Raw genomic sequence first — 23891 nt, 5'->3', positions numbered from 1 at the left:
TAATAGATTCGTGGTGGCCAGAGGTGTGGAGTGGGGGAATTGGGTAAGGGGGTCAAAGGCTACAAACCTCTAGCTATAAAAATACATAAACAAGTCATGCAGACGTAATGTATAGCATGGTGACTATAGTTAATAATACTGTATTGCGTATTTGAAGGTTGCTAAGAAAATAGATTCTTAAGAGTTCTCATCACAAGAAAAAAATTTTTTTGTGACTGTGAAGGTAATAGATGTTAACCAGACGTACTGTGGTGATCATTTCACAATAGATACATACATCAAATCATTATACTGTATACCTGAAACTAATATAATGTTGCATGTCGATTATTTCTCAATTCTTAAAAAGCTACAGGTGGATTCAGGTGAGGACCCCCACAGGGTCCCAAAGATACCAGCATGGACAGCATCCAGGGGTCACTTTCATGTCTACAGTTTACTGAGCAGAGCCACATCTAAATGTGCTTATATATAGAACGGATGATAAATAAGCACCTGCTGCTGCACAGCACACTCTAACAGCCTACAGGGGAAAAGAATGCAGAAAAAAGAGGAGATAAATGCACCTGTATACCCGACTCACTTCGCTGTACACCTGAAACTGACACAACATTGTCAATCAACTACACTCCAATAAAAATTTAAAAATAAAGATATTAATACTAAAAACTGGAATACTGAAAAATAAAATAAACGTTCTTCGAATTTGTATCACTTTCATTCCTATGAAGCAATTTGAACAAATTTTCACACAGTAACCCATTTTTTTTTCCTCTGTGACTTGCCAGTTTGGTTTATTTTCCTGTTATTTTTGTCCTTTGAAACCTCGCTATTTTCCTCATCAATGGCAGGTACTCACTACACCTCTGTCTCTGATACTATGAGTGAAGTCGCTCAGCCGTATCCGACTCTTTGCAACCCCATGGACTGTAGCCTACCAGGCTCCTCTGTCCATGGGATTTTCCAGGCAATAATACTGGAGTGGATTCCCATTTCCTTTTCCAGGGGATCTTCCCGACCCAGGGATCGAACCCAGGTCTCCCGCCTTGTAGACAGACGCTTTCCCGTCTGAGCCACCAGGGAAGTCCATCTCTGATACTAGGGACGTTAAAACTGTGTGAAAGTTGCTGCAAAAATGTTTCCCAGTCAGACTCCTTGCCTTCTTAAGTCACTTACTTTTTTCTTTGAAAACTCAGTTTAAAATATTTTTACCATTATCCACTTGTCAGCCTTTTCCCTTTGGAATCTTTCAGTTACAAATTTATCAAGTAGGGAGAACTCTACCAGCCCCATGATGCCATTAGGGAATGAAACAGTTTCTAACTCACAGTCCCTACTTGAGCAAACTGCTGACGTCTGTCAGAAGTCAAACAACTGCCCATCTGAGAAACATTTCTGAGATAGCCGATAATCTCAAGGATTTAACTTGAAAGTAATACTGAGATTCAGAGAAACATTTCCTAGACTCTGGCCCACTCTCACTTCGTTATGTTAAAATGATGGCATAAAGACAGGTGAACCACCATCCTGACTGTTACATACAGCAAATCCCACCTGGGCATAAATCCCCTGCCTTTTTGTGTATATAAGCTGCACCTCACCTATATATATTCTCAGAAAAGTACTTTTAAAATTCAGTCTTTACAAAAGAGTATCATGCTGTTCTGAACTGTCTGATTTATTTTCTTCACTATTATTAAAAGGAACCATACACTGTCACATACTGCTCTGAAGCACTGTTTTGACAGATATATACTATTCCACTGAATGAATGAATCAATCTGGGTGCCGTCTCCTGAGGTTCCCTAAACAGGGTCTTTGTTACGGTAAACTGTGACGAAAATTGCTGCACACAGATCAGTAAACTTTTTCTATAAAGGGCCAGAGTTGGCAATTGTTCTGTGGGTTTGCAAAAGAATATCCTTACCCTCAGGAAACACACACAGGTATTGAGGTAGTTTTATTTTTGCAATTTTTGTAAGTGTGAATTTATTTTAAAACAGTAAAAAATGGAATATCCCTCCGAAAACTTCTTGTGAACATAAAGGAAAGAGAATGAAAAATGTTGAAAACACCTGCAGAGTGACTCCTCACTGCTGTGACCCAAAGCGGGTTATACATTTGCACACAGTTCAGTTCAGTTGCTCAGTCACGTCCAACTCTTTGGAACCCATTAGACTGCAGCACGCCAGGCTTCCCTGTCCATCACCAACTCCCAGGAGCTTCCTCAAACTCATGTCCATTGAGTTGGTGATGCCATCCAACCATCTCATCCTCTGCCATCTCCTTCTCATTCTGCCTTCAATCTTTCACAGCATCAGGTGGCCAAAGTATTGGCGCTCCAGCATCAGTTCTTCCAATGAAAATTCAGGACTGATTTCCTTTGGCGTTGATTGGTTTGATCTCACTGCAGTCCAAGAGGCTCTCAAGAGTCTTCTTCAACACCACAGTTTAAAAGCAACAATTTTTGGCACTCAGCTTTCTTTATAGTCCAACTCACACATCCATACATGACTACTGGAAAAACCATAGCTTTGACCAGACAGACCTTTGTTGGCAAAGTAAGGTCTCTGCTTCTTAATATGCTGCCTAGGTTGGTCATAGCTTTTCTTCCAAGGAGCAAGCGTCTTTTAATTTCATGGCTGCAGTCACCATCTGCAGTGATTTTAGAGCCCAAGAAAATAAAGTCTGTCACTGTCCATTGTTTCCCTATCTATTTGCCAGGAAGTGAAGGGACCAGATGCCATGATCTTAGCTTCCTGCATGTTGTTTTAAGCCAGCTTTTTCACGTTCCTCTTTCACTTTTATCAAGAGGCTCTTTAGTTCCTCTTCACTTTCTGCCATAAGGGTGGTGTCATTTGTATATCTGAGGTTATTGATATTTCTCCCGGCAATCTTGATTCCAGCTTGTGCTTCATCTAGCCTGGCATTTCACGTAATATACTCTGCATATAAGTTAATAAACAGGGTGACAATATAGACAATATAGTACTCCAGCATTGTTGTACTCCTTTCCCAATTTGGAACCAGTCTATTATTCCATGTCTGGATTCAAACTGTTGCTTCTTGACCTGCATACAGACTTCTCAAGAGGCAGGTAAGTTCACATACTGTTGAAGCCTGGCTTGGAGAATTTTGAGCGTGTGAGATGAGTGCAATTGTGTGGTAGTGTGAACATCATTTGGCATTGCCCTTCTTTGGGACTGGAATGAAAACTGACCTTTTCCAGTCCTGTGGCCACTGCTGAATTTTCCAAAATTGCTGGCATATTGAGTGTGGCACTTAAACAGCATCATATTTTAGGATCTGAAATAACTCAACTGGAATTCCATCACCTCCACTAGCTTTGTTTGTAGTGATGCTTCCTAAGGCCCACTTAACTTCACATTCCAGAATGTCTGGCTCTAGGTGAGTGATCACACCATCGTGGTTATCTGGGTCATTATGATCTTTTTTGGATAGTGCTTCTGTGTATTCTTGCCACCTCTTCTTAACATCTTCTGCTTCTGTTAGGTCCATACCATTTCTGTCCTTTATTGTGCCCATCTTTGCAGGAAATGTTCCCCTGGTATTTTTAATTTTTTAAAGAGATCTCTAGTCTTTCCCATTCTATTGTTGTCCTCTGTTTCTTAGCATTGATCACTTAGGAAAGCTTTCTTTTCTTGATATTCTTTGGAACTCTGCATTCAGATGAATACATCTTTCCTTTTCTCCTTTGCCTTTAGCTTCTCTTCTTTTCTCAGCCATTTGCAATGCCTCCTCAGAAACCATTTTCCCTTTTTGCATTTCTTTTTCTTGGGGATGGTTTTAATCACCGCCTCCTGTACAATGTCATGAACCTCCAACCATAGTTCTTCAGGCACTCTGTCTACCAGATCTAATCCCTTGAAACTATTTGTCACTTCCACTGTATAATCGTAAGGGATTTGATTTAGGTCATACCTGAATGGTCCAGTGGTTTTCCCTACTTTCTTCAATTTAAATCTGAATTTTGCAATAAGGAGTTCAAGATGTGAGCCACAATCAGCTCCAAGTCTTGTTTTTGCTGACCGTATAGACCTGCTCCATCTTGGGCTGCAAAGAATATAATCTGATTTTGGTATTGACCATCTGATGATGTCCACATGTAAAGTCATCTATTCAGAGTAAAACACATCTTTCCAGTCCGAGTATCTGCCTTGGAAATCCCTGTTGTCTGCCCTGAGTCCTGCACTCTTGAAGAAAGCTTCTGACCCAACAGAAATCTGGGCTGAGGACCACACATCCTCAGGCAATTCAGCCCTCAGCAGTGATTATTTTCATTCTATAATCAAGTGTTTCAGAGTAGTGCAACTGCAGAGTAGTGGGCTTTGTTTAAAATATATATACACTCCAAATGTTTAGCTTCAATTACTTAAAATTTGACACTTCCCAGATTTTTACGATCTGAAGAAACCAGCTTATACAAAATAGCAAGAAATCCTAAAAATATAAAACCATTTCCACTTCTGGCCCAGAAAAACAGCAGCAAAACTCCCTCTCAAGAGACATGTACCAAACGCTTAGGACTGAGATAAGATGCTGCTTCTGGGGCTTCCTTCACACCAGCACAGTGTGGGGCAGGGGTTACAGAAGAGCTCAGACCACTATTGAGGGTTCATAATACTATTTTCTATGCCTCTGCACATTAAGGAATTGCCTTCAACGAACAGTTTAATATACATACATGTGAGATTTCAGGTTTCAGACTCAGCTAGAATGTGTAATCACTGCTTCATCCCTGCAACTAGTGGCTCTGCCCGTAGGTAGCCACTGGGCCCTGAGGCCACCTTATTTAAAGTTCCTTCCTGTACAGTTCTAATTGTCTACATCCTCTTTTCCCCTGTGGCACTTAGAAAGCCTTCAAGAGGTAAGAATTTTTGCAAACAAACATTTTCAGGCGACTACAAAGCTGAAAGGGTAAGTACACGTATATCTCGGGAGATATTGCGAGTTCAGTTCCAGACCATCACAATAAAGCAGATACTGCAGTGAAGGGAGTCACACAATGTTTTCGGTTTCCCAGAGCATCTAAAGTTATGTTTATACCATACTGTAGCCTATTAAGTGTGTGATAGCATTATTTCTTTAAAAATAATGTATGTGTGTGCTCAGTGGTGTCCGACTCTTTTTGAGACCCCATGGACTGCAGCCCACCAGGCACCTCTGTCCGTGGGATTATCCTGGCAAGAATACTGGAGTGTTTTGCCATTTCTCTTCCAGGCAATCTTCCCTATCCAGGGATCGAACCCATGTCTCCTGCGGTTCCTGCTTTGGTAGGCGGATTCTTTCACCACTGAGCCACCTGGGAAGCCCCAAAATAATGTACAGACTTGGTCTAAATAACAGAGGCTGATACACAAACGTGCCGAATGTGACTGACTCACGCTGCCCTGCCCCAAATGTCCCATATCTCTTTTGCCACCATTCAAACTTGACCATACTTTTAAGTAAAACAGTAGAATATTTTTATTTAACATTGTGCACAAGAAATTCAAGACTGTATTTTTGACAACAGTACTTACCCAGACCAGAAATTCACTGTACTTTAGTATTACTTGTGAGTCGGAAATAATGTGTAGGGTTCCTCTGTGATAGCAGAGGGGACAGGCCACTAGTCCCATAGGAATGTCAACCAAAAGTATTAGAAGACAATACTGGAGGGAAAATAATGAGGGTGCTAGAAATGTATTTTTAAAAGCATGCCATTGTGGTAATGTAAAAGCAGCTCAAAATCTTGCTATTGAGAGACTACATAATGGTTGTGTCTCTTCAAAAAGTAAAAACAAAGTATATACCTTAATTAAAAAATGTTACTGCTAAAAAAAGATAACCACTGTCTGAGCCTGCAGCAATAATAACATAACATAGCATAATCATATCATCAAAGATCACTGATCATGGCAGCTTTCCTGGTGGTCCAGTGTACTTCCAATGCAGGGGGCGTGGGTTGGATCCCTGGTTAGGGAACTAAGATCTCACATGCTGCGTGGCCAAAATAAATAAATAAATAAAAATTTTTTAAAAGATCACTGATCACAGATCAACCTAACAAATATAAAAATAATTTAAAAGTTTAAAATATTGCAAGAACTGCCAATATGTGACACAAACACATGAAGTGAGCAAGTGCTGAAGGAAAAACGTCACCAACAGATTTGCTTTATGCCAGACCACCACAGACTTTCCATTTGTAAAAAATACACTATCTGAGAAGTGCAATAAAGCAAACAGCAATTATTTGATGTCTGCCTGTACCTTATTCACAGCAGCATAAAATCCTGGAAGTGGGCTCCTCCTGCCCAGTACCCCGGGATGCTTAGGGAGCAAGGGCATGAGCTTCCTGGAACTAAAACAGACGAAAATTGCCAGGGAGACCTGGTGCAAATGCTGACTCTCACACCTTGCCCTGACTAGGTGAGCTGGATGACCAGGCACGTGCCCACATACACCTCTCGATTCTGAGGTTGGAGTCTGTCACCCACACTTAGAGAAAGTGTGGCCAGGGCGACAGCACGATGGGTGGTTGCCCCCTACCCACTCCTTCCTGGGAGCTGCCAGCTGCAGGGGCTCAAGGCTGGGAAACAGCAAGGGGCTGCCATCAGCAGAGAACCAGCCAGTTCTGAGGCCATCTTAGGGTAGCAGCCTCCAACGTGACGGTACACCATATAATCCTTCGAAGTGACAGAATAAAATACTGGAGTGTCTGTAATTTTGCCTCACAAAGAGGAACAAAGTCTCCCTGCTAGCAACACATCTGCCCCCGCCTCCTTGCCAGATCCTCAAGGAGCAGCAGGAGCCAATGGCTCCCGAGGCTCATAGGCACTCCATCACTGTAATTAAATCTGCTTGGGGTTGAACTGCTTTGAGCCCTGAACTTGAAAGGGCTGTTTCCCTTTCAAGTCCTAACTCTTCATACCTCAGACTGACCGTATTTGGAGATGGGTCTTTACAGATGCAATTAAAGCAAAATGAGGTTATAGGGTGGGGTCCTAATGCAATGTGACTGGTGTCTTTTATAAGAAGGGGCGATCAGGACACAGACAGGCACAGAGGGAAGGCCATGTGAAAACATGGTGAGAATGTGGCCACCTACATGCCAAGGACAGAGGCCTCAGGAAGGGGCGGGGCCCTCTGGGAGAGCCAGCAGGACTGCTGTCCAGCAGGACACAGTCCCCAGTCACTCTAAACCGCAACACAAGCTCCTGAGGTACAGAGCTCCTTAAAAGCACATTCAAAAATGGTTCAGGGACACCCAGAAGTGCACGCAGGAAGTCACGCCTTCCAAGGGAGCTGCCCCAGACCTTGGCTATCCTGGCAGAGGCTTCCCAGAGAGGACTAACCCTGCTCTGTCCACCCCTGGTGAATGTCAGGGCCTCTGTGGCCACTGAGAGGGTCCAAGCTTCTCAGAGCTTGTGTACAACGTTGGTCAGTGACACATTCCCAGTGGAGGGAGGGTGGGCAGTGGTGGTTTTTCCCTCCCTCAGCGGGCAGTTCCAGAGGGCAAGGACCGTTCCCCTCCCCTCCCACCCTTTGCATGGTGCTTACCTTGAAGCCAGTCTTTGCAGGAGGAGGCAACTGTCTGAAACGAAAATTACTGGAACTTCCCTGGTAGTCCAGTGGTTAAGACTCTGCAAAGATCCCATGTGCCACAACTAAGACCCACTGGCAACTAAGATGCAGCGCAGCCAAATAAAGTGCAAACTTAAAATACAAAGTAAAAACTATTCCCTATGATGAATTATAGGTATAATATGGTTTTTGGTCAAACATCAGTGTAGATGTTGCGTGCAGCTATTTCTTAGGTGTGATTTTTACATTTAAATAGGCAGACTTGGAGTAAAGCAGGTGACCCTCCGTAACATGGGTGGGCCTCATCCAAACAGTTGATGACCTTAAAAGAAAATGAGGTTCTCCAAAGAGGAAAGAACTCTGCCTTCAGGGGACCTTTGGACTTGAGCTGTAACATCAACTTTCCCAGAGTCTCAGCCTGCCTACTTTCTGAATTGAGAATTGCCAACCTCCACAATCATGTGAGTCAAATCCTTAAAATAAATCTTTCCATATACCCTATGGCTCTGTTTCTATGGAGAATCCTGACTAATTCAAACACCCCCACCCCAATTAAAGCAAAGGAAGAAACACAGGTGGCATGTGCAAAACTCTTAGGAATGTGGTCTCCAGGGCAGAAGCAGAGCTGACTTCAGAATCTGAAAATGTCACGCCCATGCACAAGTCTGCTTGATTTAACACACTTAGTTATTCCATGACCCCTGGGACAGACAACCCCAATGAGTCAAGAGTCTGGGTAGTTGTAATGCTAGTTGGTTTTGTGGAGACTGGTTCTTCTAGGCAGGATTTGTGGGAAAAGAAGAAAATTCTTTAAAATGGAACAGCTTGAGTCACTCAAGCTTTAGGTAGGGATTTAAATATAATGTAAATCCTCATCACCACTTCTGACCTGCGCCTGTGTTAGTTCTTCACAGCAAAGCGTATCTTCTTCCGTGAATATCTTCAAAGATGAAGCATCACACACCTCCACTCTCCTAGTCAGGATAAATGGGCACAAGGAATAACCACGCTAGCTCAGGACATAAAATTCTGGTTATCAAATCAAGTTCCAAGATGGAACTCACTGCTCTCTAAGCACTGGTTTTTCTCTCCCATGGAGCAAAATTCCCCCAAAAGAGAGTAAAGAACAGGACCTGACAACCTTGGCTAGTCCCATTCTGAGATATAAATACAAAGCACAAATATGCTTGTTTCAAGTCACAGTAGCTATAAGTCCATTTGTCTTATTCACAATTAAAAAATCTGAATGCCACAGTTCAAGGCCTGGCTTGAGGGTTCTGTCTCCACAGTCTTGCATGAAGGTAAGGCAGTCATGAGGAAGTTTGAGGGGGTGGAGTGCATAAATGAATGCTCAACAGCACAAGAGTACACCAGGCTCAAACCAACACAAAGGTAAAAAAGGTAAAAAAAAAAAAAAAAAAAAATCCCGGTATTCTTGAGACCAAGTTCTGAGAGGCCTTTAACACAAAAAACTCACATAGATGCAAATCTTATCCCCAGAGTGCTCTGGAATCTTTTTTTTTTTTTTAAGTCGCTCAGTTGTGTCTGACTCTTTGTGACCCCATGGACTATACAGTCCATGGAATTCTCCAGGCCAGAATACTGGAGTCTTATTAGGTAGCCTGAACTCAGGCTATTCACGGTGCTAGGTTCTCTACTGGCTCCTACACAGCTGCTGTGTCTAAGCTCCTCACTATGCCCAAAGGGTCTCCAGAAGGGGGATATACAGAGAACAAATAACAAAATGGCCTACGTAAATCCTAAGATATAAGTATCTGCATTGAGTGAAAATGGAGTAGACAATCAAAGGCAGACAATGATAGAATGGCGGGGGGGCGGGGGAGCCATGAACCACGTATATGCCACCTGCCGCTGCTCAGTTGTGTCTGACTCTTTGTGACCCCATGGGTTACGGCCCGCAGGAATCTTCCAGGCAAGAACACTGGAGTGGGTTGCCATTTTCTTCTCCAGGGGATCTTCCCAACACAGGGATCAAACCCATGTTTCTTGCATCTCTCGCACTGGCAGGCGGATTCTTTACCACTGCCCCACTTGAGAAGCCCTATATGCTACCCATGAGAGGCAAATTTTAAATTCAAAGACACAAGGGGATGAAATCAAAAGGATGGAAAAAGATATACCATGCAAAGAGAAACCAAAAGTGGCCAGAGTAGCTATATTGATATTACACGTATTGACGTGAAACAGAAAACTGTTACTAGAAACATTATAATAAAATAGTCACTCCATCAGAGAGATGTTAACAACTATAAACCTATTCAACTAACAACGGAACTTTGGAATACCTGAAACCACAGAGAACATGATCTTCTAAGTAGAGATTTCACAAAAGATTTCACAAAACATCTGTTAGAGCTAATAGATGAATTCAGCAAAGCTACAGGATACAAAAGCAACACATAAAAATCAGCTGCATGTCTGTACATTAGCAATAACTGTTCCAAAAAGAATATTAAGAAAACAATTCCATTTACAATAGCATCAAAAAGAAAATAAATTTAAGAATAAATTTAACTAAGGAGGTGAGTGATTCATACACTAAAAATTACAAAACACTGATTAAAGAAATTAAAGACACAAATAAATGGAAAGATATTCCATGTTCATGAACTGGAAGACTTAATACTGTTAAGATAACAATATACAACATTCCCTGGTGGTCCAGTGGTTGGGAGTCCTTGCTCTCCCTGACAGGGGGTTGGGCTTGATCCCTGGTTGGGGAACTAAGATCCCCTAAGCAGCGTGGTGCAACAACAACAACAAAAAAAGATGTCAGTATAATCCAAGCTATCCTCAAATTCAGTGTAATCCCCATCAAAATTCTAACAGCATTTTTTTTTTTTGCAATAGAAAAACTCATCTTAAAATAATATGGAATCTCAAGAAAACCCCAGAATAGCCAAAACAATCTTGATAGAGAACAGTAAACCTGAAAGTCTTTTACTGATTTCGAAACTTACTATAAAGTTATAATAATCAAAACTGTGATACTGGCATAAAGACTGACACATTGACCAATGAAACTGAATAAAGAGCCTAGAAATAAACCCTTGCTTGTGTATACGATCAAATGATTTTCAACAAGGGTGTCAAGACCATTCACTAAAAACAGGATCTTCTCTTTTTTTTTTTTTTTTTCATTTTTGGCTGTGCTGGGTCTTCATTGCTGCACAGAATTCTTCTCTAGTTTCAGAGAATGAGTCAATTCTCTAGTTGTGGTGCGAGGGATTCTCATTGCTGTGACTTCTCTTGTGGTGACACATGGGCTCCAGAGCTTGCAGGCTTCGACAGCTGCAGCACATGGGGTCAGTAGTTGCGGCTCCCATGGGCTCTAGGGCACAGGCTAAACAGTTGTGCCGCATGGGCTTAGCTGCTCTGCAGCATGTGGGACCTTCCTGGACCTGGGATCGAACCCATGTCTCCTCCACAGGTAGGCGGATTCTTTACCACTGAGCCACCAAGGAAGCCCAAGACTGTCTTGAACAAATTGTGCTGGAGAAACTGGATATCCACATGCAAAAGAATTAAACTGGACCATCACCTCACATTATATACAAAAATTAACTCAAGTGAACAAAACACCTACAAAGAAGAACTAAAATTATAAAACTCTAAGAAGAAAACACATAAGAAAAGCTTCATGACACTCAATTTGGCAATGACTTCTTGGATATGACACCAAAAGCACTAGTAACAAAAGGAAAAGTAGATAAAGCTAGACTAGACATGAAGATTAAAAATTTTTGTGCACCAAGGACACTATCAAGAAAGTTAAAAGACCTACAAAATGGGAGAAAATATTTGCAAATCGTGTATCTGACAAGGGATTGCTATCCACAATGTATAAAGAACTCTTACAACTCAACATGAAAAAAAAAAAGATTAAAAAATGGACACAGGATTTGAACAGATATTTCTCTAAAGAAGATACACAAATGACAAATAAATACATGAAGAGATGCTCAACACCATTAATCATTAGGGAAATGCAAATCAAAACTGGAATGAAACACTATTTCATGACCATTGAGGTGGTTATTATTTTTTTTAAAAAGGAAAATAACAAGTGTTGGAGAGGATGTGAAGAAATTGGAATCCTTGTGCATTGCTGGTACACAGAAATACTGGCGAAGCTGCTAAGGAAAATAATATGACAACTGTTCAAAGAAATTAAACATTTAATTACCACATAACCCAGCAACACCAGTTCTGGATATATAACCAAGAGAACTGAAAACACCAATGTTTATAGTTATATTAAGCCATTTTCTTGCTAAGTCACTTCAGTCATGTCTGACTCTGTGCAACCCCATAGACAGCAGCCCACCAGGCTCCCCCGCCCCTGGGATTCTCCAGGCAAGAGCACTGGAGTGGGTTGCCATTTCCTCCTCCAATGCATGAAAGCAAAAGGTGAAAGTGAAGCTACTCAGTCATGTCCGACTTAGCGACCCCATGGACTGCAGCCTACCAGGCTGCTCCATCCATGGGATTTTCCAGGCAAGAATACTGGAGTGGGGTACCATTGCCTTCTCCCATATTAAGCCATAGCAGTGCTTAATTGGTGTCCGCAATAGTCAAGTTCATAGACAGGAAGTAGAATGGTTGCTACTAGGAGCTAGAGGAATGAGAAAATGGAGTTAGTATTTAAATGGGTAAAGACACAGACACAGAAAACAAACTTATGGTTATTAAAGGGTAAGGGGGGAAGAGATAAATTAGGAATTTGAGATGAACAGATACACACTACTATATATAAAATAAACAAGGACCTACTGTATAGCACAGGGAAATATATTACATATCTTATAATAATTTGATAGATTGAAAAATCTGAAAAAAATAGACCTATGTATGTACACGTGTGTGTGTGTATATATATATACACACACACACATATATATATACACACACACAAAAAAAAGATGGAATCACTTTGTATATCAGAAACATTGTAAATAACTATACTTCAATAAAATAAATAAATAAGTACAGAGGTTCAGTTTAGGATGAAGACAGAGTTTAGGGGATGGATGGTGGTCATGGCTATACAACAATGTAAATATACCTAATGCTACTGAACTGTACATTTAAAATGATTAGTAAATTTTAAGCTATTTATATTTTATTATAGTAAAAAAAAATCAGGCAATATCTCCCCAATTTATTTTTTTAAAACATTTTTTCAGCTACTGCAGTTTATTTCCCCCTTCATAGAAATGTTAGAGTCAGTTTGTCTCTTATCTATAAAAACAATCTGCTGTGATATCTAATAATTAAACAAAAATATCTTATGACCCAGCAAGAACACTTCCAGATTTCTATCAAAAAGATATTATAACATAGGCCTGCATAAAGACTTGAACATGAGTCTTCATAGCAGCAGTTATTCATAACGGGCAAAAAAAAAATGAATCTAATGAATGGTTGAACGAAATGTGATATATCCATTCAATGGAACACAATGCAACAAAAAAGGAATGAAATGCTGGTACATACTAGACCAGAAATAAACTCCAAAAACATTATGCTAAGTGAAGAAAGTTACACATAAAGAACACAAATTGTACACTTTCATTTATATTAAATGTCCAGAAATGGCAGATCTATGAAAGAAAGCAAATTAGTGATTAGCAGGAATAGGGGCTAGGAACGGAGATTAACTGTAAAAGGTCATGAGCGATCTTTTTGGGGTGATATGTATGTTATGATGGTGCTGTTCAACTCCATAAATCTACTAAAAATCACTGCACACTTAAAGGAGGTACAGTGTACAGTGTACACTGTACATTGTACCTCAATATAAAGTTAAGATATTTTCTTGCTGCAATATTTTACTGGAATTGTGTTAAACCTATAGATCAACTTGGAGGGAAGTGACATCTTTACTACGTTGAGTATTTCAACTCATGCCCATACATGCCTCTTCATTTATTTACATAATCTTTGATTCATTCATTAGCATTTTGCAGTTTTCAGCTTATTGATCCTATGTGTTTTATTAAATTTATATCTAAGTATCTGATTTTTTGAAGCTGCTGAAAATGGTTATTTTTAAACATTTTACACACTGTTGGTATATAGAAATAAGACTGATTTACATGCGTTGACTGTATTTTGTGACGTTATTAACTTCACATACTAATTCTGATAGTTTTTTCATAGATTCCTTGGATTTTCTATGTCGAGAATACCATCTGCAAAAAGGGACAATCTCATTCAAAAAGGGACAATTCTCATTCCAATCTGCCTTTTATTTATTTTTCTGACCTTATTGCCCTGGCTAAAATAAAGGTTTTTAATTATTATATGTATGTTATTAATCCATGCTCTCCTCCTTTGGTTGCAAAAATTATGAAGAGCTAGGACAAGATATATAAAAGCTTTAGAAGCCAAAGTATGAATATTAACAATACATTCCTATATATACTATCTCCTTTGATCTTAGTAACAATCTAATAGGTGCTTTTTCCATGTTACCAAAGAAGAAAAATGGTCAAAGGTAGTCCAGCCAAAATACCTATCAGGGCTCAGGTGATCACAGCATAGCAGACATATATAGTAGCTTTGCCAGGACCCAACTTGATCTCACTTGCCAAAGTCCCAGGTGCTGCCTGAGCTGACCCTCTATAAACGAGTACTATTAGAACACAGATCCAAAGCCAAGACACAAGACTGTCACACACTGAGAGGGGCTGAGGGAGCACTGGCCCGACAGAGGAGTAGAGGCAGTGACCCTGGAGTGGCACCTGAGCAAGCACAGTGCCTTCAAAAAATCATTGGTGAGTGATTCAGTAAGCATATGAGGGTCGGGTCCCAAGGGCTAATATTTTGGAGAAAGCATCTTTGGCAGCTTCTTTCTAGTTTTTAACTTTTTCCAGTCAGAAGGCTGGATTCAAAGTCTGGCTCTTATCAGGCATGCTAACTTTAAAAAAAAATTATTATTTATTTATTTGGCTGTGTTGGGTTGTATTAACTGTATTAACAGTTGTGGCATGTGAACTTACTTAAAGTATATAGGATGTAGTTTCCTGACCAGGGATCGAACCCTGGGCCCCTGCATTGGGAGCGAGGAGTCAGCCACTGGACCACCAGAGACATCCCCAGACATTTACCAGGCACACACTTAACTTCTTTGTCATTTTCCTCATCCATAAAGTGAGAATAATAATTGTACCTATCTTTGAGGGTTGTGAGAATAGTTAGCATGTAAAGTACTCAAGAGTTAGCATCCGTAAGTAAAGTTTTACTGGAATACAGCCCCAATCATTCATTACAAATTGTCCATGCTGACTTCATGCTACAGTAGTGAAACTGGGGAGGCTGTGACAGAAACGATATGGCCTGCAAAGTTGTACATAATCACTATTTGGACCTTTACAGGAAAAGCAATTCTAGCCTACAACAATGCTGGGGCTTCCCAGATGGAGCTAGAGGTAAAGAATCTGCCTGCCAGTGCAAAAGACATAAGAAACACGGGTTCCATTCTTGGGTTGGTAAGATCCCCCGGAGCAGGGCATGGCAACCCACTCCAATATTCTCACCTGGACAATTCCATGGAAGAGTAAGACATGACTGAAGTGCTTTAACATGCACCCACACAAAACAACACTGAAGCAAAGTAAGTACTCAAGAAATGTTGCTGTTGTTCAGTTGCTAAGTCATGTTCGACTCTTTGCGATCCCATGGACTAAAGCATGCCAGGCCGCCCTGTCCTTCACCATCTCCTAGAATTTGCTCAAACTCATGTCCATTGAGTCAATGATGCCATCCAACCATCTCATCCTCTGTTGCCCCCTTCTCCTCCTGCCCTCAATCTTTCCCAGAATCAGTCTTTTCCAATCAGTAGGCTCTTCACATCAGGTAGCCAAAGTACTGGAGCTTCAGTTTCAGCATCAGTCCTTCCAACGAGTATTCAGGATTGATTTCCTTTAGGACTGACTGGTCTGGTCTCCTTGCTGTTCAAGGAACACTCAAGAGTCTTCTCCAGCACATTTCAAAAGCATCAGTTCTTCAGTGCTCAGCCTTCTTTATGGTCCAGTTCTCACAACTGTACATGACTACTGGAAAAACCACAGCTTTGCCTCTGTCAGCAAAGTGATGTCTCTGCCTTTTTTTTTTAAATACTCTGTCCAGATTTGTCATAGCTTTTCTTCCAAGGAGCAAGCGTCTTTTAATTTCATGGCTGCAGTCACCATCTTAAGTGATTTTGGAGCCCAAGAAAAGAAAATCTGCCACTGTTTCCAATTTTCCCCTCATCTATTGGCCATGAAGTGATGGGACTAGATGCCATGATCTTAGTTTTTTGAATGCTGAGTTTTAAGCCAGCTTAAAAGATACATTAGCTTTTATTTAAACCCTCATTCACTTCCAGAATGATAAATCTGAGTATATACATAAAGATACAGACACAGCACTGAATATGGTAGTTCAGTTCAGTTGTTCAGTCATGTCTGACTCTTTGCGACCCCATGGACTGCAGCATGCCAGGCTTCCCTGTCCATCACCAACTCCCAGAGCTTGCTCAGACTCATTATGTCCATCAAGTCAGTGATGCCATCTAACCATCTCATCCTCTGTCATCCCCTTCTCCTCCTGCCCTCAATCTTTCCCAGAATATGATGGTGACAAATGCAAACTAATGTCAGTTAACTAGGGGCTGATTAAATAAATTATCATACATCTAACCACAAAGCACTATACTATACAGTCATTAAAAGGAATGAAGAACATCTGTGTGTATATATAGTATATATGCCAATATATATGTCAACATGTTAATATTTCCAAGATCTTTAAATAATCCAAGAACTTGAAGTGAAAGGTACAATACATGCAATATAATCTCGCTGTCACAAAAAGAACATACACAAAAATAAAACCTATGCACACAAAAGGCTACATACTAAGAGAGACTAGGGAATTTCACTTTTAATACATGTAGTGGAGCACTGTTTGACTTTTTAACAAGCTTAAGTGTTGTAATTCTTCTCATGAATTAAAAGTGTTATTTGAATAGCTCGGGTTGTGTTCTAGAGGCACACGTTTTAAACTTTAATGTCTTTACCCCTCAGGGACAAACTAAAGTATGGATGAATCGCAAATGTGTCTGCTGAGTGAAATAACCAAACTCAAAAACCACATACGACATTCTGTAAAAAAGCAAAACTGTAGGAATGGAGAGCAGATCAAGGGTCAGAAATGGAAAATGGAGTTGCCTACAAAAGGACAGAAAGGAGTGTAGGGGGTGATAAAACTGCTATCTTGACTGTGGTTGTAAGACACTAAGCATTTGTTAAAATTCAGACTGTTTATCATAAAGTCAATATTACTATATGTCAACTTAAAATAAATTTAAATAAACACACAAAAACGCTTTGCAGTAACTTTTCTCTGAGGGACAGATGAGCACACAAATATGTTTTAATACCGGAAATGTTTTCCGCATTTCCCTGTTCACCTCTGGCATAGAGATGCCGCTGCGTGAAGACAGTGTTTTGCATCATCTTCCTAAGTGAATTCCCACAAATGCAAACTTGTGGCCCACATTCATTTAAAACTTGATTATATTCTTCAGGCTCAGCACGGGTAGATCTGCGCTTTACTCGAAAAACCACTGAAGGCCTTCAGGAAGAAGGGAGGGCAGGTACCGGCGCGCAGCTTCACAGGCCGAGCAGCCGAGCAGGATTTTCCTGCACGAGCCCGGAGCCGCTGGAGCTGCTGAATTGTCAAGCACAGCAACCTGAGCTACAACACCGAGAACGCTGCTGCTTCAATCACGGGTCATTGACGGAATCACGTTGACAATAGCCAAGAAATACCACCCAACTCACCAAGCTCTGACAAAACACTGAGCGGCGCGGCGCACAGCACCCTCTCTGTACTCCTGGAAAGGGAAACTCCCAAGTCTCAGACTCCCACAGCAGCGTAGACCGTCCAACACCCGGCTTCATGAGCAATCGCTATCCGGCCGTTCAGACATAACGCTAGGGTGGACGTGCTGCGGAGGCCTCCCTCGGCTTAGAAAGCGCTTCTTAAACCCCATTTCCAAATTATTCTCCCACCCACCAAGCGCTGCGAATTAGGAGCATGCATTTGAGGCTTAAAATATACAACTCAATCTGGCTGTGTTGAACCGCGCTGCCCACGTAACAATCCCGGCTCCTTAACAAAGCCCCAAACTCCTCTCTCCAAGAATCTGCAAAATGGTCTCGCTTGGTCAGTCTCTCCTCCCCTCAGAGAGGGGCACAAAGCACGACCTCAGTACAAACCGCCTGCTCCGTACTTTCAAACAATAACTGCAAAATCCCAGTGGACCCTCCCCACTGGAACTCCGTCGCGGCCAGGGGCGCTGGGGAAGGGCTTCGCGACTCCGAGGCCGGAGTGATCCCGGAGGCCGCGCCGCCCGGGAGGCCGCGCCGCGGAGGTCCAAGTCCCGGCTGCCCGAGGGGCCCCGGTCGGACACCGCCAGCTCCCAGCTCCCGGCCGGCCAGGCTCCGAGGGCGGGCCGCGATGCCAGCGGGGGCGCGGGGCGGGAAGGGGGCCGCAGCGCTCCTCACCTGGCTCCGCGGGGGCTGCTCGGGGGTCCCGGGCGGGCCCTGGGAGTTTCCTGGCCGAGTGAGTCACTCGGGCGGGCCGGGAATGCGCCAGGAAACACCCGGCCTCCTCCCCTTCCTCCCGGGGCGGGGGCTCTCCCGGCTCGGCCCCTTCCTCCTGGCGCTCCTCCCTCCACTCCCGGCCCTCGGCCAGTCGGCCCGCTCTCGGGCGCTGTGCGCCTTCCCTCGACCCCGGGGGACACAGGCCCCTCTGGCTGTCGAAATGCTCCTCAGGGAAGGGACCCTCGAGGCCACCTGCCGGCCTAGGTGACCTCAGCTAGTCCTTGGGGCCGCGGGAGGGAGGGAGGTGGGGGCTTCCCAGAGGGAATCGCCCAGCTTGGGCCGTAAAAAGAGCGCGGAGGGCGCGCCCTGTCCCGGGCCTCCGTGAGATGAGGGCGGCAAGTGAGACGAGCCGCAGAAGGGACTGAGGGGGACACCCAGGCGCGATGGCCTGGCGCCCCACAACCAAGGAGGACGTACTCACACCTGAGCTCCGCGGGCGGGAGCCTGCAAGCGGCCAGGTGCGGGGTGCGACCGGGACTCGCTGCCAGAACCCGGCCAACCGGGAGAAAATGATCCTGTTTGGCCTCTGGAGTGATCGCGTGTCCCCTCTGAGCCAGGGGCAAAGGCGTGCGCAGATTTGTCGGAATGGCTGAGAGCAGAAATCTGACAAACTAGCCCCCAAACAATCTTGAGAGAGGCCAAGTGGAGTAAGCTTGTCACAAGCATGTTTGGGAGAAATTTTTCCCTAAACTACCCCCGCTCCCCATCACCACCACCACCTCCCCAACGTGTCCTAAGGGAGAGCAGTAAAGATGAGCAGCAGGTATCAGGCCATTAGCCTTTGAAAGCCACAAGAAGTTACATTCCCTCCTGGCTGTCTTCTAGATGATGCAGTTACAACAAATGAATCCTGACCAAACCAAAATCTACCAGTTGTCTAAATATTCAGAGACCACTTTTTCTAGAAGCTCCTGGAGGTCCCTCACTCCAAAACATGGGTTTTGAGTGACTTTCTGGTTCCCAGCTAGTCCACACATTTTCAGCCCAGGGCTGAGTCTTAAATTCCCAAGGGCTGTTTCATTTTTTGTTTTATACTGTAAGTGAAGTGGTGAAATACATATTCAAGGTATAGTGTGATAATTTAAAAATATTGTAATCCCCTAGAGCGATTAATGAAAAATAAGCAATTAAAAAATCCGAGAGAGAAAATTAAATGGAATGCTAAAATATAAATCCGAAGAAAGCAAAGAAGGAGCAAAAAGCACATAGGTAACAAAGAGCAAGCAGTTAGACTTAAATCCAACTGTATTAGTAATTACATTAAACGTAAATGAACTAAACACTCCAAAGAAATTGTCACATTGGATAAAAACAGAGCCTAAACACATGGCTGTTTAAAAGAAACATACCTTAAATATGAGGACACAAAGAGGTTGAAATTTTAAAAGATGAAAAACCATCTACCATGCCCATGCTAACCATAAAAAAGTCAGTGACTATATTAATATCAAAGTAGACCTAAAGACAAGGAGCATGACCAGAAATTAAAAGGGACATTGGGTAAAGATAGATGGGTCAATTAATTCAGAAACAAAAATGACAATTTTTAGAGTGTATGCACCAAATAAGCTGTGAAAAATTGATAGAGTCAGAAGAAGAAACAGGCATACAGATACTCACAATTAGAGATTTAACACCCCTCTCAGGAAGTGATGTGACAGGCAGACATCAAAATAAGTACAGAAAAATTTTAAAACGGTTGACTGATTTACCCTTAAGCCTCACAAAACAAAACACAAAATACGTTGTATTTGATGACATGTTCAAAATATTTATGCTGAACCCTCAAGGTATTACTGAGAAGAATTAAAATTTTCATGTATCATGCACAAAGTATATATTAGGAAGTAAAACAAATCTCAATAGATGTCAAAGTGTTGATATCATATAGAACTTTCTCTGACCATCACGAAATTAAACGAAAATGCAATAAAAATAAAACTTTAAAACTATATTTTATTTATTTATTTTATTTTTCAGCTGTGCTGGGCCTTCCTTGCAATACATGGCTTCTCATTGCAGTGGCTTCTCTTGTTGAGGAACATGGGCTCTAGACACTGGGCTTCAGTGGTTGCGGCACACAAGCTCAGTATCTGCAGCTGGGCTCCAGAGTAGGCTCAGTAGCTGTGGTGCATGGGCTTTATTACTCTGGGCATGTGGAATCTTCATGGACCAGGGATCAAACCCATGTCCCCTGCATCGCCAGGTGGATTCTTATCCACTGTACCACCAGAGCAGTCCAAGATAACTTTTTAATGCCCAAATATTGAGTGAGTGAAGTCGCTCAGTCGTGTCCGAGTCTTTGTGACCCCATGGACTGTAGCCTACCAAGCTCCTCTGTCCATGGGATTTTCTAAGCAATAGTACTGGAGTGGATTGCCATTTCCTTCTCCAGGGGATCTTCCCGACCCAGGGATCGAACCTGGGTCTCCCGCATTGTAGACAGACGCTTTACCGTCTGAGCCACCAGGGAAGTCCCTGCCCAAATATTAGATAACTAAATAATACACTTCTAAATATTCTTTTGATCAAAAAAGAAATCACAATGGAAATTGGAAAATATATTGAACTAAATAATGATGAAAAAATAAAAATTTGTGAGATGCAGCTAAATGAATGCTCAGAAGGAAAGTTAATATATCAAATACACACAGTAAAAAAACAGAAAATTTTAAAATCAATTACCTTAACTTCTACCTCAAAAAAGTTAGAAAAACAGAAGCAAATTAAATCCAAAGAAAGTATAAGTAAAAAAATAATAAAGATAAGAACAGAAGTCAATAAACTACAAAACAGATGAACAAATAAGAATATCCACCTCTGCCCCCGCAGGGATAAATTAGGAGTTTGGGATTAACAGGGGCTTCCCTAACTTCCCTTGTGGCTCAAATGGTAAAGCGTCTGCCTACAATGAGGGAGACCTGGGTTTGATCCCTGGGTCGGGAAGATCCTCTGGAGGAGGAAATGGCAATCCACTCCAGTAATCTTGCCAGGAAAATCCCATGGATGGAGGAGCGTGGTAGGCTACAGTCCATGGGGTCGCAAAGAGTCAGACACGACTGAGTGACTTCACTTGGTCCCTAATAGCTCAGTTGGTAAAGAATCTGCCAACAATGCAGGAGACCCCACTTCCATTCCTGGGTTGGGGAGATCTCCTGGAGAAGGGATAGGCTACCCACTCCACTATTCTTGGGCTTCCCTTGTGCCTCAGCTGGTAAAGAATCCATCTGCAATGTGAGAGGATTCAATCCCTTCTACGCTAGTAGAAGAAAACAGTTGACTCTGTAATTTAAAACCATCCCATAAAGAAAATCCCCAAGGGTGTATAGCTCCACTGGTGACTTCTATAAAATATTTAAGAAAGAAGCAACACCAATTTTACAAAGCCACAGTAATAGTATAGTATTGACCTGATGCACAAATAAACCAATTGAACAGAATAGTAAGAAAAAATCCCTGCTATAGACTGAATGTTTGTGAAACTTCTAGATGTCATTTCAGGGGACTCCCAGGGGTTCCAGTTCTTTATGTATCAGCACGGAAAGAATTCAGTGAAAGGCGAAGTAGTAGATAGTGATATTTTAGAATTGGAGACTTGTGAGGCTTATAAGCAGATGAGCAAGAGGGTGTTAAACCCAGGGAACTTAGTGGGCTACAGTTTTATAATCAGGGGAAAGTAGGGGAGGGAGACCACATTCTTCCTTATTCTTGAGTAGATGTCAAACTTCCATCGTTAGCTCCTTCTCCATGTTGGGCAAAAAAGTTTTCTTGTCCATGGTCAAGCCAGGACTGTCAGGGCACTAGGGAACATCATTTCGGGTCTCAGTACAATAATAGTTTCACTTTGAAATCTCACTTTTCCATAACTTTTTTTAAAAAAATTTGTGCAAAGATTATGTTTTAAGGATCACTAACTTACTGAGCTCACAGGACAAAATGTGGGTCTCATGCCATCATTGCTTTATTGTTTTTGTCTCATGCTTCTATTGCATGGTTTTGCTGCTTAAGAAGCCTGCTTGGTTTTGTGGTGAAGGAAACCTGTTTCTTGAGTGATCATTAACTTATAGAGGGGCTTCCCTGGTGGCTCAGATGGTAAAGAATCTGCCCACAGTGTGGGAGACCTGGGTTAGGTTCCTGGGTTGGGAGGATCCCCTAGAGAAGGGAATGGCTACCCACTCCACTATTCTGTCTGGAGAATTCCATGGGCAGAGGAGCCTGACAGGCTACAGTCCATGGGGTCGCAAAGAGTCAGACACAACCAAGCGACTTTCACTTTTCACTTAACTTGCAGGGGTCTCCCATGCTTTTTTTCTTTACTTACAGTCCTCTAGTGGGATTAACTATTTCATTACTTACTTTGTCCCTATCCTTTGTGTCTCCTCAAAATTCGTATGTTGAAACTTAATACCCCAATGTGTTGGTATTTGGAAAGTGAATATGTAAAGAAAATAGAGCCCTCACAAATAGCATTAGTTCCTATAGAAAAGAAACCCCAGAAAGATTCTTCGTCTCTTCCACTATGTGAGATTACAGGTCTGTGAAGCAGAATGTAGGCTCTTACCAGTCATCAAATCTTCCAGCACCTTGCTTTTGGACTTCCCAGCCTCCAGACTCTGTGAGAAATAAATTTCTGTAGTTTGTAAGCTACCCAGTCTGTGATATTCTGCCCAAACAGATTGACAAGCCCACACTTCTATAGTCAATAGAGTTTTAATAAACATACCAAAGGAATTCAATGGACAAAGGGAAGTATTTTTAATGGTGCTGAGTAATTCTATAAGTATGTGGAAAAAGTTGATCTCCTTGCCCACATCATACACAAAAATTAATTTGATACGGATCATTGACCTAAACATGAAAGCTAAAGATACAAAGTTTCTAGAAGGAAACTAAAGAGTAATTTTACAACCTTAGAATATAGGTGGGAAAAGATGTCTTAGAAGAGAAAATGTATTAATCTCTTTGGTCAGTACCTTTAAAAAAAAGTGATAACTGATTTGGTCAGAAATTTTAAAACCAAAAGACAATGTTAAGACAGTGAAATACCAGTTTTGAAGACAGTCTTGGCACATAGACAACTGATTCCAGAATATGCAAAGAACCCCTACAGATCAACAATAAAATGCCAACCCAACAAAAATAGGATGCTTCAAAGAAGAAACTACTTTGGAAGTCTCTTATCAAGTTTTATATATATATATGCCACATAGCATATACATATGGTATACAGCATAATCCTGCTACTGCTGCTGCTGCTAAGTCGCTTCAGTCATGTCCGACTCTGTGCGACCTCACAGACGGCCTCCTACCAGACTTGTATATATTTACCCAAGTCCGTCTAATCAAGGCTATCGTTTGTCCAATAGTCATGTATGGATGTGAGAGTTGGACTGTGAAGAAGGCTGAACGCCGAAGAATTGATGCTTTTGAACTGTGGTGTTGGAGAAGACTCTTGAGAGTCCCTTGGACTGCAAGGAGATCCAACCAGTCCATTCTGAAGGAGATCAGCCCTGGGATTTCTTTGGAAGGAATGATGCTAAAGCTGAAACTCCAGTACTTTGGCCACCTCATGCGAAGAGTTGACTCATTGGAAAAGACTCTGATGCTGGGAGGGATTGGGGGCAG

The 23891-nt window shown here is 42.1% G+C and overlaps 1 protein-coding gene across 1 annotated transcript in view; it reads right to left on the bottom strand.

The window, feature by feature from the left end:
• Nucleotides 1-18277, bottom strand: part of CYFIP1 (cytoplasmic FMR1 interacting protein 1) — a 102886-nt gene extending 84609 nt beyond the window's left edge. The window contains 1 exon segment of the mRNA XM_018065998.1: nucleotides 18168-18277. The gene's annotated coding sequence lies outside the window, so the exon portion shown is untranslated.

The sequence above is a fragment of the Capra hircus genome, chromosome 2, assembly GCF_001704415.2.
Source record: "Capra hircus breed San Clemente chromosome 2, ASM170441v1, whole genome shotgun sequence".
Lineage (NCBI taxonomy): Eukaryota > Metazoa > Chordata > Mammalia > Artiodactyla > Bovidae > Capra > Capra hircus.
This window is presented reverse-complemented; position numbering and strand designations above follow the sequence as displayed.